Source organism: Pseudorca crassidens, chromosome 14, assembly GCF_039906515.1.
Source record: "Pseudorca crassidens isolate mPseCra1 chromosome 14, mPseCra1.hap1, whole genome shotgun sequence".
In the NCBI taxonomy this organism is placed as follows: Eukaryota; Metazoa; Chordata; class Mammalia; order Artiodactyla; family Delphinidae; genus Pseudorca; species Pseudorca crassidens.
This window is the reverse complement of record NC_090309.1, coordinates 13,315,669-13,336,869: the sequence shown is the minus strand read 5'-3', so window position 1 is coordinate 13,336,869 and position 21,201 is coordinate 13,315,669. Positions and strand designations below refer to the sequence as shown.

Sequence of the window (21,201 nt, the reverse complement as noted above, 5' to 3'; positions counted from 1 at the left end):
AAGGTTATAGATGAATATCTGACAATATTTGTGCAAATCTTAGAGTGGCTTGAAATAATTGGCCAGAAGTAGAATTTCTGGGCCAAAAATAAGTGTACTTTAAATTTTGTATGACACACTGCCTTCAGAATTGCTAAGTAGTAGAAGTAATTTATACTGGCATCAGTAATGTATAAGGATACACCATTGCTAACCTTGGAAATTATCAATCTTCTTCAATTTGTTAATTAATATGAATAAAAAGAAAAAGCATTTGTTTTCATTTGAATTTCCCTGACTAAAAATGAGGCTCAGAATCTTTATGTGTATATTGGCATCTGTTATTTCTACTGTGACTAACCAGTTCTATATTTGTCTACTTTTTATGGATTTGTAGCTGAAATACATGGAAGGTAATTATTTACCTTTCATATGCAAATATTTCCAAGATTATAAAATTATCCTCATTTTTTTATAATAATTTTATACCTTTGTTTTCAGATTTATCTCTTTAAACTTCTGGAATTTATTCTTGTATATAGTATACATAAGAGTTTAAATGTATGTTTTCTTTATGGATTCCAAGTGCCCTAACTCTTTGTTTTGAGTGTTTTTTCCTTTTCCACTGATTTGAAATGCCACCTCGAGGATATTCTAAATGTACGTAGGTTCCTTAATGGAATCTCCAGACTGTCTCCTTGATCCATTGTGTTTTCCTACAGTAATACATGCTGTTTTATTTTTATTTTTTGGCTGCACTGCGTGGCAAGTAGGATCTTAGTTCCCTGACCAGAGATCAAACCCATGCCCCCTGCAGTGGAAGCATGGAGTCTTAACCACTGGACCGCCAGAGAAGTCCCAACACATGCTGTTTTAAAGTTTGTAAATGCTGTATCTTTTTTGTTTTAATTAATTAATTTATTTATTTATTTTTGGCTATGTTGGGTCTTCGTTGATGTGCGTGGGCTTTCTCTAGTTACGGTGAGAGGGGGCTACTCTTCGTTGCAGTGCACGGGCTTCTCATTGAGGTGACTTCACTGGTTGCAGAGCATGGGCTCTAGGCAGGAGGGCTTCAGTAGTTGCAGCACATGGGCTCAGTAGTTGTGGATCATGGGTTCTAGAGCACAGGTTCAGTAGTTGTGGCACATGGGCTTAGTTCCTCCTCAGCATGTGGGACCTTCCCAGACTAGGGCTCGAATCTGTGTCCCCTGCATTGGCAGGCAGATTCTTTTTTTTTTTTTAATTTTATTTATTTATTTATTTGGCCGCGCTGCTTGGCATGTGGGATCTTAGTTCTCTGACCAGGGATTGAACCCACACACCCTGCACACCCTCAGAGCCTTAACCACTGCACCACCAAGGAAGTCCCTGTAAGTGCTATATCTTAATAGATAGTAAGGGAAAGAGGATATATATATATTTACACATATTTTTCCTTTTTCCAAAATTATCTCATATATTATTACTTACTACAGGTAAGCACTGGAATTCTTTAGTTACATTAAAAAATTCTTTAGGGAAATCAATTAGTATTACATTAAACATTGTTTGGGGGACAGTGACATCTTTACATATTGAGTTTTCCTATTCAAGAGCATGTTTTTTGTTTTCTTTTTTAATGACATTCGGTAAGATTTTATGGATTGTTATAAAAATATTTATATATAACATGGAGCTTGACTTTTCCTTGTTAAATTTATAGCTAGTAATTTTATAGATTTTATTAATATTGAAAATGGGATATTTTAAAATTTATATTTTCTATTGATTATTGATTCTATAAAGGAAAGCCATGAATTTTTGTATCTGATCATGATCATATTACTGAACTATCTCATTAGTTTTAATACTTCTGTAGATGATTCTCTTGTTTTGTTTTGTTTTGTTTTTTGCAGTACGCGGGCCTGTCACTGCTGTGGCCTCTCCCGTTGCGGAGCACAGGTTCCAGACGCGCAGGCTCAGCGGCCATGGCTCACGGGCCCAGTCGCTCCACGGCATGTGGGTTCTTCCCGGACCGGGGCACGGACCCGTGTCCCCTGCATCGGCAGGCGGACTCTCAACCACTGCGCCACCAGGGAAGCCCTCTTATATTTTTTAGAGGATAATATTGTCCACCTGCAAAATGGCAAATCTTTCTCTTTTTTCAATATTTATACCTCTTGCTTATTATTCTTACTGACTAGTTAACTCCAATTCAATGTTGAAAAGTATAGGTAATAGTGTAAAATTTTGCCTTGTTCCTGACTTTAATAGGAATGCTTTTTTAAAAAATTAATTACTTTATTTATTATTTATTTTTGGCTGTGTTGGGTCCTCATTGCTGTGCATGGGCTTTCTTTAGTTGCAGCGAGCTACATAATAGTTACTGCTATTGTGGTGTGTGGGTTTCTCATTGCAGTGGCTTCTCTTGTTGTGGAGCATGGGCTCTAGCGAGCGGGCTTCAGTAGCTGTGGCTTGCGGGCTCTAGAGCACAGGCTCAGTAGTCGTGGCGCACGGACTTAGTTGCTCCGCGGCATGTGGGGTCTTCCCAGACCAGGGCTCGAACCCATGTCCCCGACACTGGCAGGCAGATTCTTAACCATTGCACCACCAGGGAAGCCCAATGGGAATGCTTTTAAAGCATTGTTTTTGGCTCCTTATAAAAACATTTTCTTAAATTAAGGAATGTTTTTTTCCTATTCCTAGCTCAGTAATAAATAGTTTTGTTGATACTTATTGTTTTATTTAGTTTTATTAAGAAATAATGGATACATTTTAACAAATGTTTTTCAGCATATGCTTTGTTTTCTTGCTTTTTTAATATATTCAATTAATTAACAGATTTTCTTTTTTTTTTTTTTTTTTCGTTTGCAGCAGGGGGCTCCTTAGTTGCGGCATGCATGTGGGATCTAGTTCCCTGTCCAGGGATCGAACCCAGGCCCCCTGCCTTGAGAGCTCAGAGTCTTATCCACTGAGCCACCAGGGAATTCTCACATTAAGAGATTTTTCTAATGATGAATGATCCTTGAATAACTAGAATAAGCCCTATTTTTCCATGATATATGATCTTTTCACACCTTACTGAATTCAACCTGATAAGAGTTTAAGACTTTATTGAGAACTGTGAGAGTTCTGAGATTTTTTTTCCTTGCTTGCCAGCTAACAAGTTAACCCAATATAGTATCATATAAGCTTACAGAATACACAAGACTCTTGGGTCAAAGACAAAGGATTTTATTACACACAGAACAGCAAGCAGCATAAGTTTCCATAACCATAAGTTTCCATTGGTTTCCCTTGCTCCATAAATCCCATAGGGGCAACACAGGTAATTGCTATACATCCAGCAGGCTTGCATCACAGTTCAGAACTCCAAGGTTAGGAACCTGAATCTTTTATAAAGAGAAGTAAGCAAAGGCACTGGAGGGAGACATCATGTTTATCACACAGTAAGCTATCTTCTCTCTATTCCAGGTGGAGGTTCTATCACTATGTTCCAAAGTTGTTGACTATACAAACATCCTTGAAATTATAGCCTGGAACAAAAGGGCAGTTAGTACCTCTATCTGCAAGATGTGTGGAAACACAAGAGTCTCACAGAGTCTGTCTCTTGACAGACTTTTGTGTATATTAGCACTCATTTGTAAGTGAAATTTGTCTATACTTTTCTTTGGAGAGCTAACCAGTTTAAGAGTTATTGGGATTTTGTAAGTAGCAACTGACACTGCAGAAATACAAAGGATCATGAGAGATTACTACAAGCAGCTATATGCCAATAAAATGGACAACCTGGAAGAAATGGACAAATTCTTAGAAAAGCACAACCTTCTGAGACTGAACCAGGAGAAATAGAAAATATAAACAGACCAATCACAAGAACTGGAATTGAAACTGTGATTAAAAATCTTCCAACAAACAAAAACCTAGGACCAGATGGCTTCACAGGCGAATTCTATCAAACATTTAGAGAAGAGCTAACACCTATCCTTCTCAAACTCTTCCAAAATATAGCAGGGGGAGGAACACTCCCAAACTCATTCTATGAGGCCACCATCACCCAGATACCCAAACCAGACAAAGATGTGACAAAAAAAGAAAACTACAGGCTAATATCACTGATGAACATAGATGCAAAAATCCTCAACAAAATACTAGCAAACAGAATCCAACAGCACATTAAAACAATCATACACCATGATCAAGTGGGGTTTATCCCAGGAACGCAAGGATTCTTCACTATACACAAATCAATCAATGTGATACACCATATTAACAAAATGAAGGAGAAAAACCATATGATCATCTCAATAGATGCAGAAAAAGCTTTTGACAAAATCAACACCTATTTATGATAAAAACCCTCCAGGAAGCAGGCATAGAGGGAACTTACCTCAACATAATAAAGGCCATATATGACAAACCCACAGCCAACATCATTCTCAATGGTGAAAAACTGAAACCATTTCCTCTAAGATCAGGAGCAAGACAAGGTTGTCCACTCTTACCACTATTATTCAACATAGTCTTGGAAGTTTTAGCCACAAAAATCAGAGAAGAAAAAGAAATAAAAGGAATCCAAATCAGAAAAGATGTAAAGCTGTCACTATTTTCAGATGACATGATAGTATACATAGAGAATCCTAAAGATGCTACCAGAAAACTACTAGAGCTAATCAATGAATTTGGTGAAGTAGCAGGATACAAAATTAATGCACAGAAATCTCTTGCATTCCTATACACTAATGATGAAAAATCTGAAAGAGAAGTTAAAGAAACACTCCCATTTACCATTGCAACAAAAAAAATAAAATACTTAGGAATAAACCTACCTAAGGAGACAAAGGACCTGTATGCAGAAAACTATAAGACACTGATGAAAGAAATTCAAGATAACACAAACAGATGGAGAGATATACCATGTTCTTGGATTACAAGAATCAACATTGAGAAAATGACGATATTACCCAAAGCACTCTACAGATTGAATGCAATCCCTATCAAACTACCAATGGCATTTTTCACAGAACTAGAACAAAAAATTTCACAAGTTGTGTAGAAACACAAAAGACCCTGAAAAACCAAAGCAATCTTGAGAAAGAAAAAAGGAGCTGGAGGAATCAGGCTCCCAGACTTCAGCCTATACTCCAAAGCTACAGTAATCGAGAAAGTATGGTACTGGCACAAAAACAGAAATATAGATCAATGGAACAGGATAGAAAGCCCAGAGATAAACCCACGCACATATGGTCACCCTATTTTTGATAAAGGAGGCAAGAATACACAATGGAGAAAAGACAGCCTCTTCAAAAGTGGTGCTGGGAAAACTGGGCAGCTACATGAAAAAGAGTGAAATTAGAACACTCATAACACCATACACAAAAATAAACTCAAAATGGATTAAAGACCTAAATGTAAGGCCGGACACTATAAAACTCTTAGAGGAAAACATAGGCAGAACACTCTATGACATAATCACAGCAAGATTCTTTTTGACCCACCTCCTATAGAAATGGAAATAAAAACAAAAATAAACAAATGGGACCTAATGAAACTTCAAAGCTTTTGCACGCAAAGGAAATCATAAACAAGACCAAAAGACAATCCTCAGAATGGGAGAAAATATTTGCAAACGAAGCAACTGACAAAGGATTAATCTCCAAAATTTACAAGCAGCTCATGCAGCTCAATATCAAAAAACAAGCAACCCAATCCAAAAATGGGCAGAAGACCTAAATAGATATTTCTCCAAAGAAGATATTCAGATTGCCAACAAAGACATGAAAGGATGCTCAACATCACTAACCATTAGAGAAATGCAAATCAAAAGTACAATGAGGTATCACCTCACACCAGTCAGAATGGCCATCATTAAAAAATCTACAAACAGGGCTTCCCTGGTGGTGCAGTGGTTAAGAATCCGCCTGCCAATGCAGGGGATATGGGTCAAAGCCCTTGTCCGGGAAGATCCCACATTCTGCGGAGCAACTAAGCCTGAGCTCCACAACTACTGAGCCTGTGCTCTAGAGCCTGCAATCCACAACTACTGAGCCCGCATGCCACAACTACTGAAGCCCGCACAACTAGAGCTCATGCTCCGCAACAAGAGAAGCCAGCACAAGGAGAAGCCCGTGCACTGCAACAAAGAGTAGCCCCCACTCGCCACAACTAGAGAAAGCCCGTGTGCAGCAATGAAGACCCAATACAGCCAAAGATAAATAAATAAATATATTAATTAATTAATTTTTAAAAACCTACAAACAAAAAATGCTGGAGAGGGTGTGGAGAAAAGGGAACCCTCTTGCACTGTTGGTGGGAATGTAAATTGATACAGCCACTATGGAGAACAGTATGGAGGTTCCTTAAAAAACTAAAAATAGAACTACCATGTGACCTAGCAAATCCCACTACTGGGCATATACCCTGAGAAAACCATAATTCAAAAAGAGTCAAGGACTACAATGTTCATTGCAGCTCTATTTACAATAGCCAGGACATGGAAGCAAGCTAAGTGTCCATCAACACATGAATGGATAAAGAAGATGTGGCACGAATATACAATGGAATATTGCTCGGCCATAAAAGGAAACAAAATTGAATTACTTGTAGTGAGGTGGATGAACCTAGAGACTGTCATACAGAATGAAGTAAGTCAGAAAGAGAAAAATAAATACCGTATGCTAACACATATATATGGAATCTAAAAAAAAAAAAAAAAATGTTCTGAAGAACTTAGGGGCAGGACAGGAATAAAGACGCAAATGTAAAGAATGGACTTGAGGACACAGGGAGGGGGAAGGGTAAGCTGGGACAATGTGAGAGAGTGGCATGGACATATACACACTACCAAATGTAAAATAGATAGCTAGTGGGAAGCAGCCACATAGCACAGGGAGATCAGCTTGGTGCTTTGTGACCACTTGGAGGGGTGGGATAGGGAAGGTGGGAGGGAGATGCAAGAGGGAGGAGATATGGAGATATATGTATATGTACAGCTAATTCACTTTGATATAAAGCAGAAACTAACACACCATCGTAAAGCAATTATACTCCAATAAAGATGTTAAAAAAAAAAAGAGGTATTGGGATTTTGCTGGCTTCATAGAACAAATTAATAAATTTTCATACTTGTCCATGTTTAAAAGTAACATTGGGGTAATACTGTCTTTGAAACATTGGTAGAGCTTACTCATAAATCTGTCTTGGCCTAGTGTCTTTTTTAGGTGTAGATTTTTTACTACTATTCAGATTTCTTCTGTAGTTATTAATCTGTTCAGAGCTTCTACATCTTATGTGTCAGTTTTATTAGTTGATATACAGTACCTTTAGAAATGTTTCCATTTCATCTAGATTTAATTATTTACTGTTATATAGCATTCGATATACAGATATTTACTAATTTGTGGCGTTTTTGTTTTTGTTTTTTACATTTCGCTGAAAACTTTTTATTGACCTTTTGGTTAGAAACGAGAACTTATTTGCCAGGAAGCATGACTCCATTATACTTCTGCTGGAACCAGTGCATGGCCTCCTCTTTTCTGATTCTGTGTTTGGCCCTAATTCAGCCTGTCCTGTGCTTCTCATCTGCAATGCTGAAAACTGGCTTACCCGGCACCACGTAGAAGTCCAGCTCGTAGATATCAATTCTTGGGTCATATGTGATCCCCAATCGATGTGTTCTTGGATTGCAAAACCAGTTTCTAATATCTGAGAAGTTATTTTTTCTTAACACATGTTCTCCATACCTTTAGACATTTTTCCAGGATTTCTTCTGCCTTGGCCCCACGGACTGTGCAGTGAACAATCTTTTCATTTCTCCTGATGCCGAAGGATCTGACGGTGTATCTGGCTTTAGAGAACACAGGGGTCTGGCCTGTGAGCTGCGCCAGCACCTTGGCTGCTGGGGTCAGTCTGTCTCAACTTTCCCCCACACAGATGGTGAGGTAGAGCTTGCTGATGCAAAGTTCCCTCATGGGGTTCTCCTCTTCACCTTGATCCTATGCCATGATGTGAGAGGTGCTCAGAAGCAACCCTTCATCAAGTGGCAATGAAAGAGAGAATGAGAGAAGTGGGCCTTGTGAAGTGGGCTTCTCATGAAGACGCAAGAAGCTACGTAGGTGGGAGTACATATTTTGTGAGTGTGAACAGCTTGGCCCCAAGGAAAGTTGATTGAGAAGAAAAAAACAAACAACCTATCCCTGATTTACAGATGGACATGCACTATACTGCAGCATCAACCACAAGTGTCTGACTTCAGCCTTACATCTCCACGCCTTGAAAGACAGTAGAGAAAGGAAATTCTCCCAGAAGACAAAACTTCAAGAAATATATCTCACTGTCCACTTTGCCTCAAGAAGACCTTCTGGTCTAAGGTGAGGACCTTATTGATTCCTGAGCATGACGTTTATTAAACACTCAATATGTCTCAGACACATATCTGTCACTAAATACACTGGATAAACAAGTCAGACAACATCTTCCTTCATGGAGTTTATCTTCTCTTGAGAAGACCAGCAACGCCAAGCTTGTCTGACCACAGCCACCAAGCACCAAATTCACCATTAGCCTTGGAAACCCTGAATCTTTAATAATAGAAGGATACCTCCAGGGCACGTGGTTTCTAGCTGGTTACATGGTATCTCTTCCATCATCGAGGAAGGATAAATCTGTCTTTGCTTAAATAGACTTTTTCTAGAAATGGATTTGTGTTCTTGCCTGTCACTACTGGGAACACCACCAAACACCTTACTTAATATCATTCACTATGACGGTAAACCATACACCATTACCTCCTACAAATAAATTCGCTTCATAATAAAGTAAACAAATCAGATATCACCCAAAGGAGTCATTGGTCTGCATGTACTCCATCATCCAGAAAGAGCTGCTCTTGAATGGCTATTAAAAAGTCAGCCATTTGACTGACTCTTGAACGGCTATTCAAACAGCCGTTGGCTGTGAACAAGCAAAGTAATGGTACTCTTTCTCCCAAGCAAAAAGTTCATTGGCCAGGGAATGAAGAGGTAGAGCTTGAGAGTCACACCTCTCATATGACACCCAATGAAAGGCTCAAAAATTTTTTCCTTCCCATTCTCAAAAGATCTGGGCTCTGCTGATTTAGAAGGAAGGATCGCTCATGTCATAGGAACACAATAATGATTGTGATGGAACTGGGAGCTGAAACAGTCACTTGTTCATTTTGAGATCTCAGGGAAGGAGGAAAGGAAAGTAGGAGGGAGGAACAGAGGAAGGAGGGGAGGGAGGGGGAAAAAGGGAGAATGGGGGAAGGATGGCACAGATGGAGGGAGAGAGGGAGGAGGAGGGGAGAAGAAGAAATCAAGAGGAAATTGCCTTGCTGCTAATGGGTAAAATTTGATGAGAAACAGAATGCCCAGTCTCAAGGTAGCTCTCTACAAAATACTTATCAATTTTCTTACTAATTCATAAGTAAAATTACTTATAAATTAACTTTGTAGTGAAGAAACCTGAAAATACCATCTATATTAGTCAGTTAGGGCTGCTATTAAAAATACCATACTGTTCTCCATAGTGGCTGAACCAATTCACATTCCCACAGTATGGAGGTTCCTTAAAAAACTGCAAATAGAACTATCATATGACCCAGCAATCCCACTACTGGGCACATACCCTGAGAAAACCATAATTCAAAAAGAGTCATGTACCAAAATGTTCATTGCAGCTCTATTTACAATAGCCCAGAGATGGAAACAACCTAAGTGCCCATCATCGGATGAATGGATAAAGAAGATGTGGCACATATATACAATGGAATATTACTCAGCCATAAAAAGAAACGAAATTGAGCTATTTGTAATGAGGTGGATGGACCTAGAGTCTGTCATACAGAGTGAAGTAAGTCAGAAAGAGAAAGACAAATACCGTATGCTAACACATATATATGGAATTTAAGAAAAAAAGTGTCATGAAGAACCTAGGGGTAAGACAGGAATAAAGACACAGACCTACTGGAGAACGGACTTGAGGATATGGGGAGGGGGAAGGGTGAGCTGTGACAGGGCGAGAGAGAGGCATGGACATATATACACTAACAAACGTAAGGTAGATAGCTAGTGGGAAGCAGCCACATGGCACAGGGATATCGGCTCAGTGCTTTGTGACTGCCTGGAGGGGTGGGTTAGGGAGGGTGGGAGGGAGGGAGACGCAAGAGGGAAGAGATATGGGAACATATGTATATGTATAACTGATTCACTTTGTTATAAAGCAGAAACTAACACACCATTGTAAAGCAATTATACCCCAATAAAGATGTTAAAAAAAAAAAGATACCATAGATGGGTGGCTTAAACAACAGAAATTTATTTTCTCACAGTTCTGGAAGCTGGAAGTCCAAGATCAGGGTGCCAACCTGGTCAATTTCTGGTGATAGCTGTCTTTCTGGCTTGCAGATAGCCGCCTTCTTGCTGTGCCCTCACATGGCAGAGAGAACAAGCTCTCTGGATGTCTCTTCTTATAAGGGCACTGATCCTAAGCCTCGTCTAAATCTAATTATCTTCCAAAGGCCTATCTCCAAACAGCATCACACTGGGGATTAGGGCTTCAACATAAAATTTTGGGAGGGACATAATTCAGTCTATAGCATCATCTTAACTAAGTGAAAAAAAGTTATCATCACCAATAATAGGACAAATCAATATCATTTGCCTCTTAATCTGATGCACTAAGGCGAACAGAACCAAATCTGTGATATTTCTGCCCAAAAAAAAAAAAAAAAAGTAATAACCTGAATCTAACCATGAGGAAAACATAAGACATTCAAATTGAAAAATAACTGGCCAGTACTCCTCAAAAATGACAAAGTCTTGAAAGATATGGAAAAACTGAAGAACAGTTCCAAATTGATGAAAACTTAAGAGACACAACAACTAAATATGTGTGATCCTGGATTTGATCCTGGACCAGAAAGGAGACAGCTTTATAAAGGATATTATTGAGACAATTAGCAAAATTTGGAAAGGGTCTGTGGATTAGCTGTAGTATTTTATCAATGTTAATTTCCTGAGTTTTGTGGTTGTGCTCTGATTGTGTAACAGAGTAGCTTTATTTTGGGAAAATATACATACTAAAGTATTCATGTGTAATGGGATATCTGGGTGAAGAAAGAGTATATGGGAGTCTTTTGTACTGTTGTTGAAGCTTCTCTGTAGGTATCAAATTATTTCAAAATAAAAAGTTAAAAACAAGCAAAAAGATGAACTGAAACAAATTAGAGAGTAGTAAGCAAGAAGTACAAAGGTGGAATTTGACCAGAGGGCAAATATTGAAGTTGGCCTCGTATATTACTAAGGCACACAAACACAGCAGGCAGCAGGGTGGGGATGCTGAATGCCAGAGAGTCCCAGCATAAACTGGGACCCTCAAAAAAGGCTAAAATGCTCACATGTTGATAGCATCCCCCCTGATAGCAGAAGCTTATATAAATCCTCTTTCCCAGAGATTAAGATTAACCATATATTAATTCACAATCAAGGCAAGTGACACAGAGAGACAAGTCATAATGAGTGAGAGTAAGCTGAAATAATCAATAGATTTAGACTTGAAAAGACTTCAGATATTGGAATTATCAGATCCAGAATATAAAATATGTACAACATGTTTACAAAATAAAAGATGGATTGTAAAGCTAAGCAACCCATCAGACATTATCTGAAATGCTAAGGCAGATTTGGAAAAGAAACAAGTCAAACTTTTTTTTTTTAAAGACTGGTTATTTTCATTGAGTTAGTCTCAGGGTCTTTTTTTAAAAAACATATTTATTTATTTATTTGGCTGCGCTGGGTCTTAGTTGTGGTACACGGGATCTTCCTTGCAGCATGCGGGCTCAGTTGCAGCATGCAATCTCTTAGTTGCAGCATGCGGGCTCTTAGTTGCCGAGTGTGGGCTCTTAGTTTTGGCATGCAGGATCTAGTTCCCTGACCAGGGATCAAACCCAGGCCCCCTGCATTGGGAGCGCAGAGTCTTAACCACTGGACAACCAGGGAAGTCCCCAAATCGAATTTTTTGGAATGAAAAGTGTTATTGTTCAAATTTAAAGATCAATAGTGGAAAAGTTAAACAAAGCCTAGGGAAAAATGAAGAGGGAAAGAGTGACCTGGGAGGTAGAGCGAATAACGTTATGGAGGATGCAACTTAGAGAGACAAGGTGATGAAACATATGATAGAGAGAGAGGTTACATATGTAGAATGAGAAATGGGATAGACATTTAATCATAGTCCCAGAAACAGAAAATCCTGAGGATGGAGGAGAAGCTATATTTAAAGAGATAATGGTTGTGCATTTTCCAAAATAGATAAAAGGCAAAAATCTACAGAAACAAGGAAGACAGCATACACCAAGCAGGGTAAGCAAAAACAAATCTACCTATACATATTTTAGTGAAACTGTAGAACACCAAAGGCAAAGAGAACATGTTAGTAGCAGCCAGAAAGAGAAGACAGATCCTCTCCAGAGGAATGACAATTATTCAGACAGCTGATAACAGAAATCAGAAGATATGCGAACTTCCCTGGTGGTCCAGTGGTTAAGACTACACGCTCCCAATGCAAGGGGCCCCGGTTCGATCCCTGGTCAGGCAGCTAGATCCTGCATGCCACAATGAAGATCCTGCATGCCACAACAAAGACTAATGTTATTTATTTATTTTAAAATAAATATTTATTTAAAAAAGAAAGAAACCAGAAGATACAGAATAACATCTTTCAAAAGTTAAGGGAAACACATGTCAACGTAGATTTCTGTGTCCTGAAAGCATACTATCTTTCAAGAACTAGGGCAAATGGAACATTTCTCTACAAGTAAAAATTGAAGGAGTATATGGCCAAGAGAACTTCACTAAAAGAACATCTGTATGATTTACTTCAGCAAAAAGAAAACGTCTTTAAAGAAACATAAGAAAAGATGGTGAGCATAGAAAGTGATTGACTTTTAGGTAAATCCAAACAAATATTTCCTTATAAAATAATAAGAATAGGGACAAGGATACTACTTCATAGCTTTTTCCATTTCATCACTGGAGAAAAGAGATCATGGAGCTGTATTTATTTTCTGTCAACCATCACCTCCCTCAGCAGAATGTATGCTCCATGAGAATAGTGTCTCTGTCTGGTTTGTTCACTGCTTATGTCCAGTGCCCAGAACAGTGCCTGGCACATAGAATGACTCAATAAACATGGATCAACTAGATGAATTAATGCGTTGTTTGACTGCAAATTCATCCTCACTATTCTAGTAACTGTATCCTGTCAATTAAGGTGTCCCACCCCCCTCCCAGCCCAGGAGTCAATCAGAATTTTTTCCCTGAAATCTGAATCTTACGCAGAGTGACACAGATACCATACCTGGCTGCAGCTCCCTCCTCCCAGTGATGGGGTTCAGAGGAGACCTGCTGCTGTGACCTTCAGAGCTAATATGATTCCCTCCCCAACAAGACACAGTTTTTCAGGTTTCCTTTGATTCTGTGAGTTACTGCATACCCTCCTAATAAATTCCTTTTTTGCCTAAGTTAGCTGGACTGTCTTGTGTATCAACAAGAAGTCCTCAGAGGGTGCAGTGCTATTGAGGAGAAGTCTGCTGACCATCTGATTTTCCTTCCTTAGTAGGTATTATCCTTGGATTTCTAGAGTTTTACCAGAATGTCCGTGTATAGGTCTTTTTCTTCCCCCCCCAAAATCCTGCTTAGCATTGGGTGGGTCCTTTCCATCTGAAGATTATAAATATCAATAAATTAATTGTTGGGACTTCCCTGGTGGCACAAGGATTAAGAATCTGCCTGCCAATGCAGGGGACAAGGGTTCGAGCCCTGGTCCAGGAAGATCCCACATGCCATGGAGCAACTAAGCCTAGAGCCCATGAGCCACAACTACTGAGCCCGCATGCCACAACTACTGAAGCCCACACGCCTAGAGCCCGTGCTCCCCCACAAGAGAAGCCATCGCAATGAGAAGCCTGTGCACTGCAACCAAGAGTAGCCCCCACTCACCGCAACTAGAGAAAAGCCTGTGCACAGCAACAAAGACATAGCACAGCCAAAAATAAACTAAATAATGAATTAATTAATTTTTAAAAATAAAATAAAAAAGAAATAATGAAACAAGAGATGATGAAAACTAAAGAGTCCAGTCTTTTTCTAACCTCTGGAAACATTTCTTCTATTAGTTTATCTTCTTCCGTTTTCTCCTTCTATTTTAAACCTTTGGTTGCCATGGTGTGTGGGGATTTCCTTTTCCAGTCTCCTTTTCTACCTTGTTAATACTGTACAATGGAAAGAAAATGTGTTTTCTGTATTTATGCCATAACTTTATGGAATTCTCTTACTATGTCTCTGTACTGCAGCCTGCATATGGATCTTGTAAACATGGAAATCTAGTCATGCCATTCCTCTGCTTAAAACCCTTCAATGGCTTCCCAGTGTTCACAGAGCAGTGTTCAAAATCCTCCTCCTGGCTGCCAGTGGTGCATGAGATCCACCTATGTCTCTGGCCCTCCTCCCTCTGCTTTCCCACTCTCCACTCACTCAAGACACTTGAGTCCCATTGATCTTCCCCCTGTACCTTCTCACCTTGGCACCTTACCCACACTCTATCTTTTGTCTGGAATGCCTTCTCCTTATCCATTTGGCCAGCCCAGTCACCCATGTTCTTCAATGACTGCCCAGACCTTGAGCTATTCCCTTGTATCTATCACAAAATATTTCCTTCATGGAATTATAGTTATTTATGCAATTATTTGTTTAATGAATATTTTTGTTAATGACTATGGCAAGGCTATTGGTTTTATTTTGGGTACAAGATGATTACTGTTGGTAAAAGAATTATAGTAGGGGCTTCCCTGGTGGCACAGTGGTTGGGAGTCCGCCTGCCGATGCAGGGGACACGGGTTCGTGCCCCGGTCCAGGAAGATCCCACATGCCGCGGAGCGGCTGGGCCCGTGAGCCATGGCTGCTGAGCCTGCGCGTCCGGAGCCTGTGCTCCGCAACGGGAGAGGCCACAACAGTGAGAGGCCCGCGTACCGCAAACTAACAAACAAACAAAAAAACTACTTTAAGAATTATAGTAGAGGGCTTCCCTGGTGGTGCAGTGGTTAAGAATCTGCTTGCCAGTGCAGAGGACATGGGTTCAAGCCCTGGTCTGGGAAGATCCCACATGCTGCAGAGCAACTAAGTCCGTGCGCCACAACTACTGAGCCTGCGCTCTAGAGCCCTCGAGCCACAACTACTGAGCCCACGTGCTACAACTACTGAGCCCGCACACCTAGAGCCCGTGCTCTGCAACAAGAGAAGCCACCACAAGGAGAAGCCCGTGCGCTGCAACAAAGAGTATCCCCTGCTTGCCGCAACTAGAGAAAAGCCCACGTGCAGCAGCGAAGACCCAATGCAGCCAAAAAAATGAATAAATAAAATAAATAAATTTATTTTTAAAAAAGAACGATTATAGTAGAGATCTTTAATGATGATACAAGGCTCAGAGAAGTTCGGTCAAGACAACAAAGACCAAAGTGGACCCAGAATTCCCACCTGCCTTGGAGTAGGGGATTATTACCATTGCCTGTTACCATTCTCTTCAGTGCTCCAAGCTGCTTGTTACAGGGCCTAAGGGATCTATCCCATAAATAATGATACCTGCCTCAGTGTTGTAGGGATTGAATAAATACATGTAAAGCCCTTCTGAAACAGTGCCTGGCGTATAGTAAGCAGTGTACCAGCTGTCATTGAAGACCCTGTACTTTTGCCCTTGGGTCTTGTTTGTCTGAATACTGGAGAGGTGAGTAGGCTGGGCAGCTGATAAAGACAAGTGTCTGGAAGGGCACCACGTGAGATACAGAAGGAGCCTCGTTTTTGAATCTGCCCTGCACTCAAGGGCCGGGAGGAATCCATCTTCACCCCACTGACAACCTCCCTCAGGACGATGTTACAAATGAGGGCAATTCTCTTTTGGATTTAAATTTAAATTGTAGTAACTTGGTTTCGGACAAAACAGTAATATGTTTCCAAGTTCAAAAAGTACAAAAGGCTCTGCATTGAAGCCTCCCTCCCACTCCTTCCCCAGTCCCCCAACTCACCTCTCCAAGGTATTACCAGCTCCTTTTTTCCATACCAGGGATATGTTATGCATTTTTAAACGAAGCACACCCATTCTTCCTCCTCTCCATCACCTGATACTAAATCATATACACTTTTCTGCTTGCTGTCTCCTCTTTCCCGTTGTTGTCTGCTGCCTTTTAACATTTTTTACTCGTTTAGTGATGTTTCAAGGGAGTAAAGATAAATCTTCATTCGACCATCTTTTTTTTTCTTTTTTTGCCGTACTGCACGGCTTGTGGGATCTTAGTTCCCTGACCAGGGATTGAACCCAGGCCCTCGGCAGTGAGAGCACGGAGTCCTAACCACTGGACCGCCAGGGACTTCCCTCAACCATCATGTTTAACTGGAACCTGAATGAGATTTTTTTCTCATTTCTTTTTGTACCGTTCGTGGGTGGTGTAAAAGGAGGATATAAATTTATATGCTTTTATCTTCTATCTAGCCACTTAAGACTGGCAAACATAAGAAATATTTATATGTCCCCCACTGTTGGTGAGGGGATATAAGCACTTACATAGATACATTTAGGGAAAAATTTGTCATAGTTTTTTAAAATTCAAATGAAAAATATGGGGCTCTATTTGAAGCATTGGCCTCGATTGACCATCCTTTCTTCATTTACATCCACCTTCCTTGGCTTCTGGGACACATCGATCTCCTTGTCTTCCTCTCTGCTCATTCATTCTTCTGTGTCTTTTTGGTGGAGTCATCCTCTTCTATCAGTAAGTCACTGAAACCCTGATGGTCCTCAAGGCAGTTTGATACCCTCTTTTCTCCTCATTACACATTCTACCTGCTAAGTGGTTTCATCCACAGCTACTACCTCAGTTAATATTTCATTAACTTTGGAAAATTCACAAACATTATTGCTTCAATTATTTCTTCTGCTCCTTTCTCCTTTCCTTTCTGGTATTCCCACTGCACGGAAGTTATACCTTTTGTCATTGTTGCACAGTTCTTGGATCATCTGTCCTGTCTTTTTCATCCTTATTTCCTTTTTGCATTTCAGTTTTGAAAGTTTCTATCAACATATCTTCAAGCTCACTGATCCTTTACTTGGCTGTGTCCAGTTTACTTATGAGCCTATCAAAAGCGTTCTACATTTCTGTTCAAGTGTTTTTGATTTCTAGCGTTTCCTTTTGATTCCTTCTTAGAGTTCCCATCTGTCTGCCTGTATCATCCATCTCTTCTTGCACGGTGTCCACTCTTTCCATTAAAGCCCTTAATATTAATCATAGTTATTTTAAAGTCCTGGTCTGATCATTCCAACATCCTTGCCATCAGCCTGGTTCTAATGTTTGTTTTGTTCAGACTGTGTTTTTTACCTGTTAGCATGCCTTGTAAGTTTTTTTCTTGAAAGCCAGATATGATGAATCTGGTAAAAAAGAAACTGAGGATATGTCTTTAGTGTGTTTATGTTTATTTGGCTAGGAGTTAGGCTGTATTTACTGTTTGCTGTAGCTATATGCGTCAGAGGATAACATTTCCCCCAGTGTCCTCATTTTTGCATCCCTTGTTGTCTTTGGGTTTCCCTAGAGACTCTGTCTTGAAATAGAGTCTGAGCCTTACTGTTCATTTAGCTATAATCCACTGTTATTATACAGGAGCCAGATCGATATGGTGGTAAGGTGGGGATAGGTGAAGTGTTTATAGTTTATAATTCAATTTTGGTCTATTAGTGAGCCTGTGCTCCTGGTCTGTGATCTGCACAAGTGCTTCTCTGCTGTTTTGTTTGTTTCTTTAGGTGAGATAGGAAGTCTAGAGGGGGCTGGAGTTGGGTATTTCCCTTCTCCCAAGTCAATTAGGCTCTGATAAAATACATAGAGCAGGGGCTTCCCTGGTGGCGCAGTGGTTAAGAATCTGCCTGCCAATGTAGGGGACACAGGTTTGAGCCCTGGTCCGGGAAGATCCCACATGCCGCGGAGCAACGAAGTCCGTGCACCACATCTACTGAGCCTGCACTCTAGAGCCTGCACTCTAGAGCCCGTGAGCCACAACTACTGAAGCCTGTGGGCCTAGAGCCTGTGCTCTGCAACAAGAGAAGCCACCGCAATGAGAAGCCCTCGCACCGCAATGAAGAGTAGCTCCCGCTCGCTGCAAGTAGAGAGAGCCCACGTGCAGCAGCGGAAGACCCAACGTAGCCAGTAAATAAATAACTAAATAAATAACTAAATAAATAAAATATAAAAAAAATACATAGAGCAGGATGTCATTATGGGGAACAGAATGATCTGGTTTATTTCAAAATGGTTACTTTCCCCTCCCCCTGTCAGCAGCATGAGAGGACTTTTTTTTCCAACCTGTACTCTGAGAACCTGAAAGAGTTCCTGGAGGTAACACTCAGCAACGTGTGGGGACTCCAGAAGTTTTAACTCTCAAGCTTGTACACACTGATCCTCCAGCAATTTGTCAATCACATTTTAGGTTTTTCTACCAGCACTGGCTCCAGTGGCAAGAGTAAACTTTGCTCCTGTTAAACTGTGATTCTTGGTGTTCATCTCTCTTTTCAGTTCTGGAGGCATCTGTTCTCTGATGAATCTAAGAAAAGTTGTTGATTTTCAGTTTGCTCAGCGTTTTCTTAGTGTGAGCATGGAAGTGATAACCTTCTAGCTCTTTGCATGTCAGAAGCCAGAATTCCCTTAATTAATAGTTCCACACCAGTGACTCATAATTTAAATTTCCAGCCTAGGCTTCTCCTGTGAGCTCCAGAATCATCTGTGCTCCTACCTGAATGTCTGGGGCACCTCAACTCAATGTATTTGAGACCAGATTTATAACACACATGCACCAAATAACAATTGATGTTGTTTCAATTTTCCTCATCTCTGAAACCCTTACCAACCAGTTTCCCAGGGTACAGACCAAAAACTCATCCTTGATACCTTTCTCCCTTACATCTCTATATCCAATGCCTCACCAAGACTTGTTGATTTTATTGGGTGGGCCAAAAGTTTCGTTCGTTTTTTTCCGTAAGCTGGCTCTAGTAGCCCTTAGTTGTCTTTAACTTCATTTGAAACAATTTTGTTAGATCGTATGTGACAACTGTCATATCAGCGTGCATCTAAAAAAAGACATCAAAATTGGTGAATTTTTGTGTAGCCATTTTAATATCGAAGATGGAAGAACAAAAAAGCGACATTTTCCGCAAATTATGCTTTATTATTTCAAGAAAGGTAAAAACGCAACCGAAACGTGAAAAAAGATTTGTGCAGTGTATGGAGAAGGCGCTGTGACTGATTGAACGTGTCAAAAGTGTTGCGAAGTTTCGTGCTGGAGATTTCTCTGGACGATGCTCCACGGTCGGGTAGACCAGTCGAAGTTGATAGCGGTCAAATCGAAACATTGTGAATGATCAATGTTATTCCTTGCAGGAGACAGACAACATATTCAAAATATCGAAATCAGGCGTTGAAAATCATTTGCACCAGCTTGGTTATGTTCATCGCTTTGATGTTTGGGTTCCACGTAAATTAAGCGGAAAAAAAACCATCTTGACTGTATTTCCACCGCGAGTATCTACTGAAACATAATGAAAACGTTCCTTTTTTGAAACAAATTGACAGGGGATGAAAAGTGGATACTGTACAACAATGTGGAATGGAAGTGATCATGGGGCACGTGGGGCAAGTGAAATGAACCACCATCAACCACACCAAAGGCCGGTCTTCATGCAAAGAAGGTGGTGTTGTGTATATGGTCGGATTGGAAGCTCTATTATGAGCTCCTTCTAGAAAACCAAACGATTAATTCCAACAAATACTGCTCCCAGTTAGACTAACTGAAAGCAGCACTTAGTGAAAAGTGTCCAGAATTAGTGAACAGAAAATGCATAATCTTCCATCAGGATAACGCAAGACTGCATGTTTCTTTGATGACCGGGCAGAAACTGTTACAGCTTGGCTGGAAAGTTCTGATTCATCTGCTGTATTCACCAGACATTGCACCTTCGGATTTGCATTTACTTAGGTCTTTACAAAATTCTTTTAATGGAAAAATTTCAATTTCCTGGAAGACTGTAAAAGGCCCCTGGAACAGTTCTTTGCTCAAAAAGGTAAAAAAGTCTTTTTTCAATAAAGTTCTTGGTGAAAATGAAAAACGTGTCTTTTGTTTTTACTTAAAAACCGAAGGCACTCTTTGGCCCACCCAATACTTCCCTGATACCTTTCACAAGAATCCGTATGTCTTTCTGTATTGTCACGATCGTGGTCATTGCTTGAACTGCAATGACATCCTACTTTTGTCCGCTTCACTTCTGAAGACCCCTTACCTCAAACAACCCTTCAAAATGCAAATCTGATTATGTCCCCCCACACTGCTCTGTGCACCCGCGCAGCCCTGTTCAGCCCCTCCAGCGCGCTGTGTCCTCTTGGCCACAGAGACTTTGTAAGTTCTGCTCCTTCTGTCTGGAATGTGCTTTCGTTCCTTTCACCGGGTCCACTCCCGCCCATTTTCTCAGATCTCCATTCAAGCCTCATGCCCTCAGGAAAACCTTTCCTGGTGCCTCAGGCTCGGTTACTATCCTTCCTTTTATTCTCACAGAACTCCACCCTGCCCCTTCACAGCACTTTGTAATTACATATTCATTAGCAAGATTATTTCCTCTCCCACTAGACTATGAAATCCAAGAGACGAGGGAACAAGTCTATTATACTCACCATTGTATCTCCAGCCCACGGCACAGGGCTTGGCACAAAGTAGCTGCTAAGAAATATTTGTTAAGTGGCTAAATTAAATCTCTCATCCACATTCTGATACCTCTCAGATTTATACAGCTAGCCTGGTCCTCCCTCCTAATCAATCTACGGACTCCAGCTCCTGCTGGAAAGCTCCTCCTGGGGGACTCTCAGACAGTCTCCCCTCTTCTGGAGTGTCCTGATCTGGTGAATGGTACCACCTTTCACCCCACGACCTCGGGCAGAGCCCCGATGTCATCTTGGAGTCATGCTTCTCCCTTGACCACCAGTTTCTGGAAATCCCAAAGTCTACCTTCCTATATCCTACGTGTCCCTCAAACCTCCCCTTATTTTCTTCCTCATTATCCCAACCCTATTTCAGATTCCCATCACTTCTTGCTTGCTACAGTAGCTTCCAGAGAGGTCTCCCTAAGAAGATCTTGTCCTTCCAAAAG

At 40.5% G+C, this 21,201-nt stretch overlaps 1 pseudogene; it reads right to left on the bottom strand.

The window, feature by feature from the left end:
- Positions 1–7,429: 7,429 nt before the first annotated feature.
- On the bottom strand, positions 7,430–7,961 carry LOC137205586 (large ribosomal subunit protein uL5-like; annotated as a pseudogene).
- Between the last annotated feature and the right edge of the window lie 13,240 nt (positions 7,962–21,201).